A 12,801-nucleotide genomic window follows, 5' to 3' on the forward strand; every position below is an offset into this window, starting at 1 on the left:
ATTGTGTCCAGTTCTGGGCCTCTCAGTTCAAGAAGGACAGGGAACTGCTAGAGAGAGTCCAGCGCAGAGCCACGAAGATGATTAAGGGAGTGGAACATCTCCCTTATGAGGAGAGGCTGAGGGAGCTGTGTCTCTTTAGCTTGGAGGAGACTGAGGGGTGACCTCATTAATGTTTATAAATCTGTAAAGGGCAAGTGTGATGAGGATGGAGCCAGGCTCTTCTCAGTGACATCCCTTGACAGGACAAGGGGCAATGGGTGCAAGCTGGAACACAGGAGGTTCCACTTAAATTTGAGGAAAAACTTCTTTCCGGTGAGGGTGACCGAACACTGGAACAGGCTGCCCAGAGAGGTTGTGGAGTCTCCTTCTCTGGAGACATTCAAAACCCGCCTGGACGCGTTCCTGTGTGATATGGTCTAGGCAATCCTGCCCCGGCAGGGGGATTGGACTAGATGATCTTTCGAGGTCCCTTCCAATCCCTAACATTCTGTGATTCTGTGATTCTCTGTTCAAAAACATCATTAACACTTAGCTCTCAAGTTTTTAACTTGGATTCCTTTGGATCAGTTAGTTTTCCCAAAGAGATCTTAAATCTTAGATCTTTCATTGTCACAGCAAATGTAGTACTGCTACAGCAAATGTAGTACTGCTACAGTAAGCTAATGAAGTTTGTTAGGGAACTAAATTTTTTTAAAATTAATGCTTTTCTTTTCTTTTACAGATATTAAGGATTAAACACGTCAATCACATCACGTAACAATTTGCAAGTTTGCTAGTGTCACTTTCCATCTAAAGCAATTTCCATCAGTTCATGGTTGATTGTTCCACAGCCACTGGGTAGATGCCATCCTGATACATTCATGTTTCCATTTAATAACTTTGTTGTGTTTATAGAAGGGATACAGTCTCTCAATATGAATTCTCCTTCCTATGGTATATGTGCTTCATTTACTTGAGTACTCTGTCACTGTTCAGTCATTTGTTAAAGCTACTAATAGCTTTTTTATCTAAGGGTACTTTTCCTCAGGTACAGTCCTGTTGAATTGTGCAGTTAACTCGAGTTTTACATTTGCAGAAGAGATTTGACTCTCGACAAGTGTTTGATTCTGGTTAAAGTAGAGTTTTTATAGTTTCAACCACAGAAAACTGCAGGTTTTTACTATCAAGTTCAGAAGTAAGTTTCTATTCTGCTGCTACAAATTCATATTCTGCTCTTTGAAATGTCATCATTAACTGTCTTGAAACTCTAGATGAGAGGGGGCAGTTCCATCATTAGATATGTTTTCCATTCCTTTGTAGTATTCCTGAGCACCTGTTTTTGGTAAAATCTAAGTGTTGTCCAAAGAGTTTGCCTAAGTTTAGGCAAATGTGTATCCTAGTATGTATGAAAATCTGTCCCCTTTCCCAAGTAAGTAGCTAAGTAGTTCATGAAAGCCTTTTTTCTCTCTAGAGGTGTTCCACGCTGAAGCTCTACTCTCGGCTGCCTCTGCCAGCATACCTTAAATTCCTTCCTTTCTGCACATTAAGGCTTGATATGCCTGGTAGAAGAAATCTCCAGACCGGAGATCTTGGTGAGAGGCCTTTGTAGGAAAATCCAGCAAACTGACTTTTAACAAGCATGTAATATATATAAAATAATATTTGAAACTGTGAAAAGGCACACACCCAAAGTTTTTTTTTGAAGCAGTGGCCAAGAGGCCAAAGAGCAGCAGTGTCTACCTAGGTCTCCCTGAGCTCAGAGCAGGCTGCAGAGGTTTGGTCTTCTGCAGTTTTTGTTGCTCCCCTGGGAATGATCCAGGGTTCTGACTCCTTTGGCACCTCTTTGCGAGGCACTGACCTTCACACTGGAGCCTGGACAGCTGACAGGACATTCTGGGGGGCAGAACCCCCAGTCAGCCTAGAGGAATACCTACCTCAGGTTAAAAGAGGTTGATTGGTTTGTTCAGTGCTGTAAAGAACTTAGAGGCAATAAAGAATGTGTGACTTTAGCCTGATGCTGAGAAATTTCCTGGAAATATGATCCTGGGTTCTTCTCCCTGCTGACAGCATCAGCTCCTCCTTCCTAAAGTATTTCTGCAATTAAAGATGATGTGTTAATATACAGAATCGGTGCTAGGAGTAGGTACCAGAACCCAGTTTTCTCTGTCCCTGCCAGGCGAGTGAGCTAACCAAGAGGCTACAGAACTGGACTTCCTTTTGCTCTCTCAATTTTTTTTTTTCAGAGTAGCACAAGTGAACAGATGTATTGGAGTTCTGCTTCCCCCCATCCCCTGTGACTCCTGACAGAAAAGACTGTAGCTTGTCAATAAGGCCATTATCCCAGGGGTCAGAAGATTTAAAGTGAGGGATTACTCATACTTTGGAAAGTCAGGAAGGGGGTGACCAACCCACCTCTTCTCTTTCCCAAATAAAGACAATACTAGCTATTTAGATCTTTACTGTGTGATTTAACTGTTAGGCTCCATATACAAGTTATGCCAATTATTTCCTCTTCATTCAGCCACATCCTGAAGAAAGCAGTGCCTGCTGCTGCACTTCAGCAGGAAGTAAATCCCCTCAATGAGTGCAAGGTGTGCTTGGGATTTGGATCTCAGGGAGATTAAAGCATTTTGTTCTAGCTCCTGGATCCCAGTTTCCTTTAGGTGCCAGCTGGATGCCTCTGCATACCTTTAGCTGCAGACAATGGGGCAACTCCAGCGTGTACAGAGACAGGATTGTGAATGGATTTAACTTTGCATCAATAAATGTATCTGCAGTTACAATACTTAAGAACTTTCGGTAACTGCCATTTGATTGCAGCTGGGAAGCTTTTAAATAGCAAATAGAGATATTGGTGCTTTAAATTCCATTTAAAATATAGGTGATTACGATCCATATTGGCTCTGGTCTTTACTGCTGTTTTTAATAGATAAAACAGGTGCATAAACTAAACTAGAAAGTAGTATTAGAATTGTCAGAAAAAAATTAATTCCTAACTTTTTTATGAGAAGAAAACTCATGCTTTGTATTCCTTATAATCCTCGTATTCCTCAGCTGCAAATTGGAGAGAGGGTAATGGGACCTATTCTTCATACAACCAATTTATCACTTCGTTGCTAAATAGAAAATCTTCCTTTTCATCCTGTAGTATTTAGCCATTAAGTAATCTTGCTTGACTTACATGCACAGCCTTTCTTCTGTTTCTTATTAAGGAAAAAAGAATTCTGTGCACTAAGTTCAAGTTATAAGAAGATGGATCCTAGGCATAGTGTTAGCATTTAAATTCAAATCCTCTGAATACTTGAGTATCTGGCATGTTGCTTTATAAAAATAGTTACCTACATGGATATGCTTGTATGTGCATGTCTGTGTGTGTATGATTTGCATTTAGGGAAATAGGAGAGAGAGTGCATAGCATGGAAAGATAAGGTCATGAAGTTTTGTTGGGGAAAGCATTTAGGAAAGCAAAGGATTTCTTTCTAGGTTTTTTTTTTCTTTTTAGGGGGGGCAGAATCATGACACTGTTCTTTGTTTCTTCCTACTTCAGCATTTCTTAGAAGAATTTCTTCCTGTTGGTAAAATGTGAGTTTCTTTTCTTTTTTCGTGCCCTTTGCCAGATCTAATAGTCTCATTTCAAGAAGAATTATTTTGAAGTCGGGAAAAGAACTTAGCAGAAAAAAAACCCTTAAATTAATCATGAATCCTCCCTTTTCCCATTTTGAAACAAATCAATTCAGCAAAAAAGACCTATGTTCATAGCTCAGAAACTTCAAAACTTAAGTTCTTATCTGAGCACCTATGTGCCAAGCCCAGGTGGCTGTTGGAAGTGTTGAGCTCCCAAAATCTGACTAAAATCAATGCCAGCTTCAGACAAACTTTACTGTCTCAGTAAAATTTGAATTGGGACATGTAGATCCCAGTTTTGATGGGGGGAAAACACCAACTGGTTTTGAATATAACTGCGTAACCTCATATATATAGTCTGGAGGAGACAACAATCAAAGAAGGGAAATGAGGAAGTGAAGTAAATACATTTTTTCATTATTTGCCAAGTTTTCCTGTTTACCTCATGATAGTGGCAAACCATTTTAAGTCATCTTTATCATTGCAGCAGTCAGTAGGCAAAAACCAGGCACAGATAATACTCTTTCTGATCTTTATTCAACAGAGGAAGAACAGTCCTCTTCCATCTGTTGACTATTTGATGAAAGACTCCCTTGCAAAAATTATATAAACAGGTATTTTGAAATCTAATATGAACTACTCAAATATTAGCAAAGTGATCCAGGATTTTGGCTGAAGCTTATGTCAGAATGAAATGCACATGAAAAAGTTAACAGATTAGCAAGATAGGAGCATTTTTCAATCCAAGTTACAAAAAAAGATTTTGTTATGCTTAACTGCTAAAATTTTGTTACGCTTAACTGCTAACTTCCGCCATCTTTGAAAGGTCATGGAGAACATGGAGAGGTGCCTGAGGACTGGAGGAAGGCCAATGTCACTCCAGTCTTCGAAAAGGGCAAGAAGGAGGACCCAGGAAACTACAGGCCAGTCAGCCTCACCTCCATCCCTGGAAAGGTGATGGAACAGCTCATTCTGGATGTCATCTCTAAGCATGTGGAGGAAAAGAAGGTTGTCAGGAGTAGTCAACACGGATTCACCAAGGGGAAATCATGCTTGACCAATGTGATGGCCTTCTATGATGACATTACTGACTGAGTAGATGAGGGGAGAGCGGTGCATGTTGTCTGCCTTGACTTCAGCAAGGCTTTTGACGCTGTCTCCAATAACATCCTCATAGGAAAGCTCAAGAAGTGTGGGTTAGATGAGTGGACAGCAAAGTGGATTGAGAACTGTCTGAATGGCAGAGCTCAGAGGGTTGTGATCAGCAGTGCTGAGTCTAGTTGGAGGCCTGTAGCTAGCGGTGTTCCCCAGGGGTCAGTACTGGGTCCGGTCATGTTCAGCTTGTTCATCAATGACCTGGACGAAGGGACAGAGTGTACCCTCAGCAAGTTTGCTGATGACACAAAACTGTGAGGAGTGGCTGATACACCAGAAGGCTGTGCTGCCATTCAGCGAGACCTGGACAGGCTGGAGGGCTGGGCGGAGAGGAATATAATGAAGTTCAACAAAGGCAAGTGGAGGGTCCTGCACCTAGGGAGGAATAACCCCATACACCAGTACAGGTTGGGGATTGACCTGATGGAAAGCAACTCTGCAGAGAAGGACCTGGAAGTCCTGTTGGACAACAAGTTCACCATGAGCCAGCAATGTGACCTTGTGGCCAAGAAGGCCAATGGTATCCTGGGGTGCATTAGGAAGAATGTTGCCAGCAGGTCAAGGGAAGTTATCCTCCCCCTTTACACTGCCCTAGTGAGGCCACACCTGGAGTGCTGTGTGCAGTTCTGGGCCCTCCAGTTCAAGAAAGATAAGGAACTACTGGAGAGAGTCCAGCAGAGAGCTATGAAGATGATTAGAGGACTGGAGCATCTCTCTTTCGAGAAAAGGCTGAGAGAGCTGGGTCTGTTTAGTCTGGAGAAGACTAAGAAGGTATCATATCAACACTTACAAATACCTTAAGGGCAAGTGTCAAGGGGATGGGGCCAGACTCTTCTTAGTAGTGCCCAGCGACAGGACAAGGGGCAATGGGCACAAACTGAAACACAGGAAATTCCATCTGAATAGGAAGAAAAAATTCTTTACTTTGAGGGTGACAGAGCACTGAAACAGGCTGACCAGGGAGGTTTTGGAGTCTCCTTCTCTGGAGATACTCAAAACCTGCCTGGATGCAACCCTGTGCAATGTGCTCTAGGAGAACCTGCTTTGGCAGGGGGTTGGACTAGATGACCTCCAGAGGTCCCTTCCAACCCCAACCATTCTGTGATTCTGTAATTCTGTGATTAACTGCTATAGCCACTTCTACCGTAGATTCTGAAGGCATTACATGACACCCTACTACACTTGTACTGCGGCTAATAACGTCTGCTTGTGTGCAACTAAAGCAGCATTTCTCTTTATGGAAACTGCAGTCCATAGGATTCATTAAAAGGTTCACCCCAGAAAGTGTTAGCAAATAGCGTTTAACATGCCACTCAGCATTTCCAGAACAGAGGAGTTAAAAAGCAGAGGACACTTATACAAGTCAGTGAACTGCTCTGGACCTTAAATTCTTGGGAATGCCTCTGCTCCTTTTGCAAGGGAGCAGAAGTATAAACACGCAGTATTTATTCTGGTTTTCCTTTCTCAGCTGGAGAAACTGAGCTGCTTCTGCCAGCTCCGAGGAGCACATGTAGGCGAATACTGCATTTCCGGAAAGTTTGAGTAACTCTGAGTTAAAGCAGCTCTTCCAGAAAGGCATCTTGTACTCAGGAAAGCATTGAAAAGTGGAAGATTCACTATATTTCTTCATAGTGTGTTCCAGTGATTAAGCAGCTCTACTTTTACAAACACCATCTTGTTTTGAATTTGAATTTGTCTGACTTCTCTTTCCACCTCCTTCTTTATGCCTTTCTCTGTTAGATTAAATTACCCATTTTTTCCTATTTTCTCACTGAGGTGCTGATACACCACAACCATATTTTCTTTCAACATCAGCTTTCTTTCCAATAAACTAACACTGGGAGATTTAAAAAGCTTAACCAGCAGTGCTAGCCCTCAATGATTCCTTTTTCTCTTTTCAGTACTTCATTTTTTCCTTTTCCTTTGAAAGTTGCAAGTCACACATCATGAGTGTCAGTCTCACCAATGCAGTATACAAAGCTAAGATCGGTGTTATGCTCATCTCTGTTCATACATATTCAAAGATCCCATGTAAGCAGATTATGAGTTTTTCACTGTGATTTTCAGTGTCATTGCTTTCCAGGGAATTAAGCATTGCTTTTGCTCTCTGCACTAGATGTAAAAACTCAACTCTGCGTTGACTTTGTACACAGGCAGTTGATAGGAGCCAGCCAACAGACAAGGCCAGGTTGCTCTGCCCTTGTCAGTACTCACCCACAGGCTGCCAGCCGCAGATTTTATCAGCAGCAACTCGATACTTTACCACCTGATCAATCATTGAAAGAACAGATAACTTCTATCCTAGTAATCCAACAAACAGAAATCATCAGGGATTTCTTAGAGGGGTATTTTTTATGACCTACTACTAAATCACTGGTTATAAGGTAGGTGTAAAGAACATTTGTAATAATAATACTGTTCAGAATGAAAGCACCATGGTAAATGTGAAATACACTAAAGCAAGATTATGCCTTTTCTCGTTCCAAGCAGAATGCTGATTCACTAAAGGGGTGTAGTATAAATTATTTATGAGGAAAGGAATTTATTTTTCCTCATTTTGGGCTCCAATCATTACAAATTTGGCTCTGCAGCCACAGCTGTTTCTTTTAGAAACTCAATAGCTGAGAAAAAGAGGCCAAGTAGAACACAATTCTGATTTCAATTGCAAATATTTAGATTTAAAGAAAGACAGCAGGTAAAAGCATTGGATATTTTTTTATTGCTCCAGTGAAAACTCAATCACTAAGTAAGTTAAAGCCGAACTATCACTACAATTAAACATATTCCATTATGTGAAAGAAAAGATGAGGACATGGGCTAGGTAGTGTAGAGCTGTCACCCCAAGGGACCCTCCAGAGAGAAGAACTGAGAAGCAGCAAGAATTTTTTAATAGCACTGATGGACTCTTGCTGCATTTAAACAGACTTCAGACATACTTGTTCTCCAAGTGATAAAGGTCTGTACTGAAACATTATGGCAGTAAACAAGAGTGAAGAAGAATGGGAAAAAAAGAATAGAAAAAAAACAATTGAAAAACCTGCAGTGGCAAAATGATAAGGTTCTATCTAAGATGTGAGTGTAAGTTTGACATCTCAGCAGAATTTCGTGGTGATGTTACTGTTTTATAACTTTTTTTGACTGGACTATGTCAATGTGGAGAAGTATTCATAGGGAAATAATTATTGAACCAATTAGAATCTAACTAGTTTCAGTTCATTGTGTATTTCAGACCCCTCAGGGCCTGACTAAGGGAGAGGCTGAGCTAACTTTTCTGTATTGGTCTTTCATTGACGGCAGTAGGACTATTCAATTCACTGTCACATAGAATTTGGATTAGTGCACATCCAGAGCTGTACCAATCTACTGTAGCTGTTATCTGACCCATTATTTCAATGTCAATTTACAAACTGATTTTATTTTTTACCGGCTTGTCTACAAAAAAATCAAGCTGAATCAGCTACTAGAGTGTATATATAGGGCTGCCACCTAGAAGATATACATGCCCACAGCTGAGGTAATTCACATCAATGCTAAATTGTCAATTCTTGGCTGTCTAGTTCTGGGTGCTGTCTGCCTTTGTAAGGAACAGATGCATTTCATGACATTGAAAATGCTGAAATTTTTAAGAAAAAGTAGTTAATGCATCTATCTGTCTGTATATGCTATAGGTATGGAACATTTAACAGCACAGATCATCTCATTTTTCAGTGCGCAAAAAAAACCCTCAACAGGACAATAATGTTTTGGCTGAATGCTGAATGTTACCAATTGTTTTCAATACTCAACCAAATGAGTAGAAACTGAGATTGTGCAGAGAACAGTTTGCAAAACAAAGCCACCCTGTGCATCTCAGATACCTGCAGTTAAAACAAAAATATGAGGCCACTAAGGGGGCCTATGTATTCCTCAAGAAACCATCTCCCATTGCTGATATATAGCCAAACCTAACTTAATTCTTAGAAGATCCATCAAGATACCTCTGACCAGTCCGCTCCAGTGTAATTTGGATCTGCGCATGTTGTCAAACATGCTTTTTTCTTAGATGCTGAATGGAGGCTGCACTGGTGTGATTAACAGAACTCTCTGCAGGAACATGCAGCGCTCAGCTGTTGGCATCAGAGAGCAGTCTGTGTTACCCTGAGACAGGAGCCACTGGTGGGTGCCTGGAAGGCAGTCACTCTCTCCTCTTCCTTCTGGGTCTCTGAACGCTCTTGCATTTTAAGCCAATCTGGGCAGAACATCACAACTTATTTTTGGAAGCATGTGAAGGAGTTATTTGTCAAGCCTTTAGCTTCAGATTGGTCAGCATAACTTTCTGAAAATTCATGTGGTGTTCAGTCTTTATTCTGTGCCAGGCATGAGCTGCCTGCAGAGGAGAATTACACCACGCTTACAGCAACTGCACTTCAACTGTCATGTTCTAGATGGAAACCGAAATGTTTACTAAGCAGACAACAAGCCTTCCACAGTTCGGTATATGAATACCTTAAGTCTGGCCCTCTCCCACTGCAGTGAAGGAAATCAAGTGGAAACTGGAGCAAGTTATTGTGTGCCCATGACACACTGCAGCCATTCATCAAGCAAAGACTTTTAAAGTCACATGCAAAATATCAACATCGGGAAAGACCTTTAAGAACAAAAGTGTAAGAATGCGGAAGATATTTTACAGCCTTTCCGTATATTAAATACACTCAGCTAGCGTATATTCTGCTAGATTGTGTGAAGAAACATTCTGTACTCTATTGGCTATTAGCACTGGGTAAATCAAGTCTAGAATGAAGAGCTCAGAATAAATATACATATATGCAATTCAAACAGAACATACTCATTACAAATGAAGTTGCAATCAAACATTGAAATAACATACTCAATGCAAATGAACTTTTAAAAAACAAGATGGACTTTTAAATGGAATAATTTTCTTCTTTCTGACATGCAACGTTACGTAACAGTGTAGAGACAATGATGTATAGCAGCTATGCTCGAACTGGCATGAAGGTAGATTTAAAACAGTGCAGCACAGAGTCTCAAAAGGAGTATGTGTATAACGCAGCTGATCCCTGATCCTGGCTCCTGCAGTGTTCGTCTCAGCAGGAACTCAGTCTGTGTAGATAAAAGGTGTTTGTGACGGGTTACATCTCATCCCATTGAGTGTCGGTATTGCCCAGTTTATACTGACTTTTGTCTAGTGCTAGGCTTCACCTTTAGCTGTTGCTAGACTCTTCTCTCACATCTGTTCCCCAATTCACAGTCTGAGCAGCCAAGTTAATAAAACACTCACAGCGTGGCACTGATAGTCGTGCTGCTGCCATTTCATCCCAGCCCTGTGCAGGTGACTAGCTCAGCTCAGCCACAGCCTGACCTCCCAGTGAGCACGCAGTGTGGGAAGTAAACACTTCACTGTGTAGCAGAGCACATGATTATTCTCTTAGAACCCAAGGGACTAGGAGGCTGCAGCGGTGCTGGAGAGTGGAGGGGGAGCAGCCACCACCCCACCACGCGTGAGGTACGGGTGCTTCTGCGCATCTCCTTGGGTAAGGGCTCTCAGCAATGGCTGAGGAATGACACAAACACACCCAAGCAGGCACAACTCTTTAAGCTCCACACTTAAGCGACAATTTTTAGAGTATCCTAATAAGAAGTACTAAGATTTATGTTGTCAACTAATTTTTCACAGTAGCCGAGTCACAACAGCATCTAGTTGCTTATTCAGTTTCTGCTTATGCTTCTCCTCTACTTCATCATCTATTAGACACTTACCTCAAATTGAAGCTGGCAAAAATTAAATGTTCTCACTTCAAAGCCCCCCCTTCCTGATCCTCTCTATTCATCAACTTTATTTTTGCAGCTATTTATAGACCTGGCTGATGTTACTGTTCCAGATACAAGAATTTAAAATGTATCGTCATAAGACTTATGTTGGCAAATTATTGTATTACATTGCAGGTAAAGCCAACACTAGAGGCAATGTAGGCCCACTGATGAATGAGGTGGGGGCCCTGGAGACAGAGGATAAAAAGAAGGCGGAGTTACTGAATGCCTTCTTTGCCTCTGTCTATACTGTTGGAGGCTGTCCTGAGGAGCCCCGGACCCCTGAGGCCCCAGAAGAAGTCAGGATAGAGGAGGAATCTGTCTCGGTAGATGAGGGCTGGGTCAGGGACCAATTAAGCAATCTGGACGTCCATAAATCCATGGGCCCTGATGGGATGCACCCGCGGGTGCTGAGGGAGCTGGCGGAAGTCATTGCTAGGCCACTCTCCATCATCTTTGCTAAGTCGTGGGCAACGGGAGAGGTGCCTGAGGACTGGAGGAAAGTGAATGTCACTCCAGTCTTCAGAAAGGGCAAGAAGGAGGACCCGGGTAACTACAGACCGGTCAACCTCACCTCCATCCCCGGAAAGGTGATGGAACAACTTGTTCTTGATGCTGTCTCTAGGCACATCAAGGATAGGGGGATCATTAGGGGCACTCAGCATGGCTTCACCAAGGGGAAGTCATGCTCAACCAACTTGATAGCCTTTTATGAGGATGTAACCCGGTGGATAGATGATGGTAAAGCTGTGGATGTGGTCTATCTCGATTTCAGTAAAGCGTTTGACACGGTCTCCCACAGCATCCTCGCAGCTAAACTGAGGAAGTGTGGTCTGGATGATCGGGTAGTGAGGTGGATTGTGAACTGGCTGAAGGAAAGAAGCCAGAGAGTGGTGGTCAATGGGACAGAGTCCAGTTGGAGGCCTGTGTCTAGCGGAGTCCCTCAAGGGTCGGTACTGGGACCAGTTCTATTCAATATATTCATTAATGACTTGGATGAGGGAATAGAGTGTGCTGTCAGCAAGTTCGCTGATGACACAAAACTGGGAGGAGTGGCTGACGCGCCGGAAGGCTGTGCAGCCATTCAGAGAGACCTGGACAGGCTGGAGAGTTGGGCGGGGAGAAATTTAATGAAATATAACAAGGGCAAGTGTAGAGTCCTGCATCTGGGCAAGAACAACCCCATGTGTGAGTACAAGTTGGGGACAGACCTGTTGGAGAGCAGCGTAGGGGAAAGGGACCTGGGGGTCCTAGTGGACAGCAGGATGACCATGAGCCAGCAGCGTGCCCTTGTGGCCAAGAAGGCCAATGGCATCCTGGGGTGTATTAGAAGGGGTGTGGTCAGCAGGTCAAGAGAGGTTCTCCTCCCCCTCTACTCTGCCCTGGTGAGGCCGCATCTGGAGTATTGTGTCCAGTTCTGGGCCCCTCAGTTCAAGAAGGACAGGGAACTGCTAGAGAGAGTCCAGCACAGAGCCACGAAGATGATTAAGGGAGTGGAACATCTCCCTTATGAGGAGAGGCTGAGGGAGCTGGGTCTCTTTAGCTTAGAGGAGACTGAGGGGTGACCTCATTAATGTTTTTAAATATGTAAGGGGCAAGTGTCAAGAGGATGGAGCCAGGCTCTTCTCAGTGACATCCCTTGAAAGGACAAGGGGCAATGGGTGCAAGCTGGAACACAGGAGGTTCCACTTAAATATGAGGAAAAACTTCTTTCCGGTGAGGGTGACCGAACACTGGAACAGGCTGCCCAGAGAGGTTGTGGAGTCTCCTTCTCTGGAGACATTCAAAACCCGCCTGGACGCGTTCCTGTGTGATATAGTCTAGGCAATCCTGCTCCGGCAGGGGGATTGGACTAGATGATCTTTCGAGGTCCCTTCCAATCCCTAACCTTCTGTGATTCTGTAAATTTCAAAAGGCCCCTAAGATCCACATGATTAAAAATTACCAGTAATATGGGCAAAGCTAGTAAACAGTAGTTGTTGTGGATCAGAATAATGACTTTTTTTAATTAAAGTAAATGTGAAAAGAGAAAATTATTGATGAAAGATATGACTGCCTTTTTTTGTTTGAAGAATTCAACTCTCTTGAATTACTGAGTGAATATTTGCAACACAAATCAGAGTCTTCAAACCACTCACTCTCTAGCAAAGAAGTGCCAAGAGGAATGCCACCATCAGTTTCAGGTAGTCTTAATTGCTTCATGCTGTCCAGCTACTTACTTAAGGAAAATTA

Source organism: Nyctibius grandis, chromosome 3, assembly GCF_013368605.1.
Source record: "Nyctibius grandis isolate bNycGra1 chromosome 3, bNycGra1.pri, whole genome shotgun sequence".
In the NCBI taxonomy this organism is placed as follows: domain Eukaryota; kingdom Metazoa; phylum Chordata; class Aves; order Nyctibiiformes; family Nyctibiidae; genus Nyctibius; species Nyctibius grandis.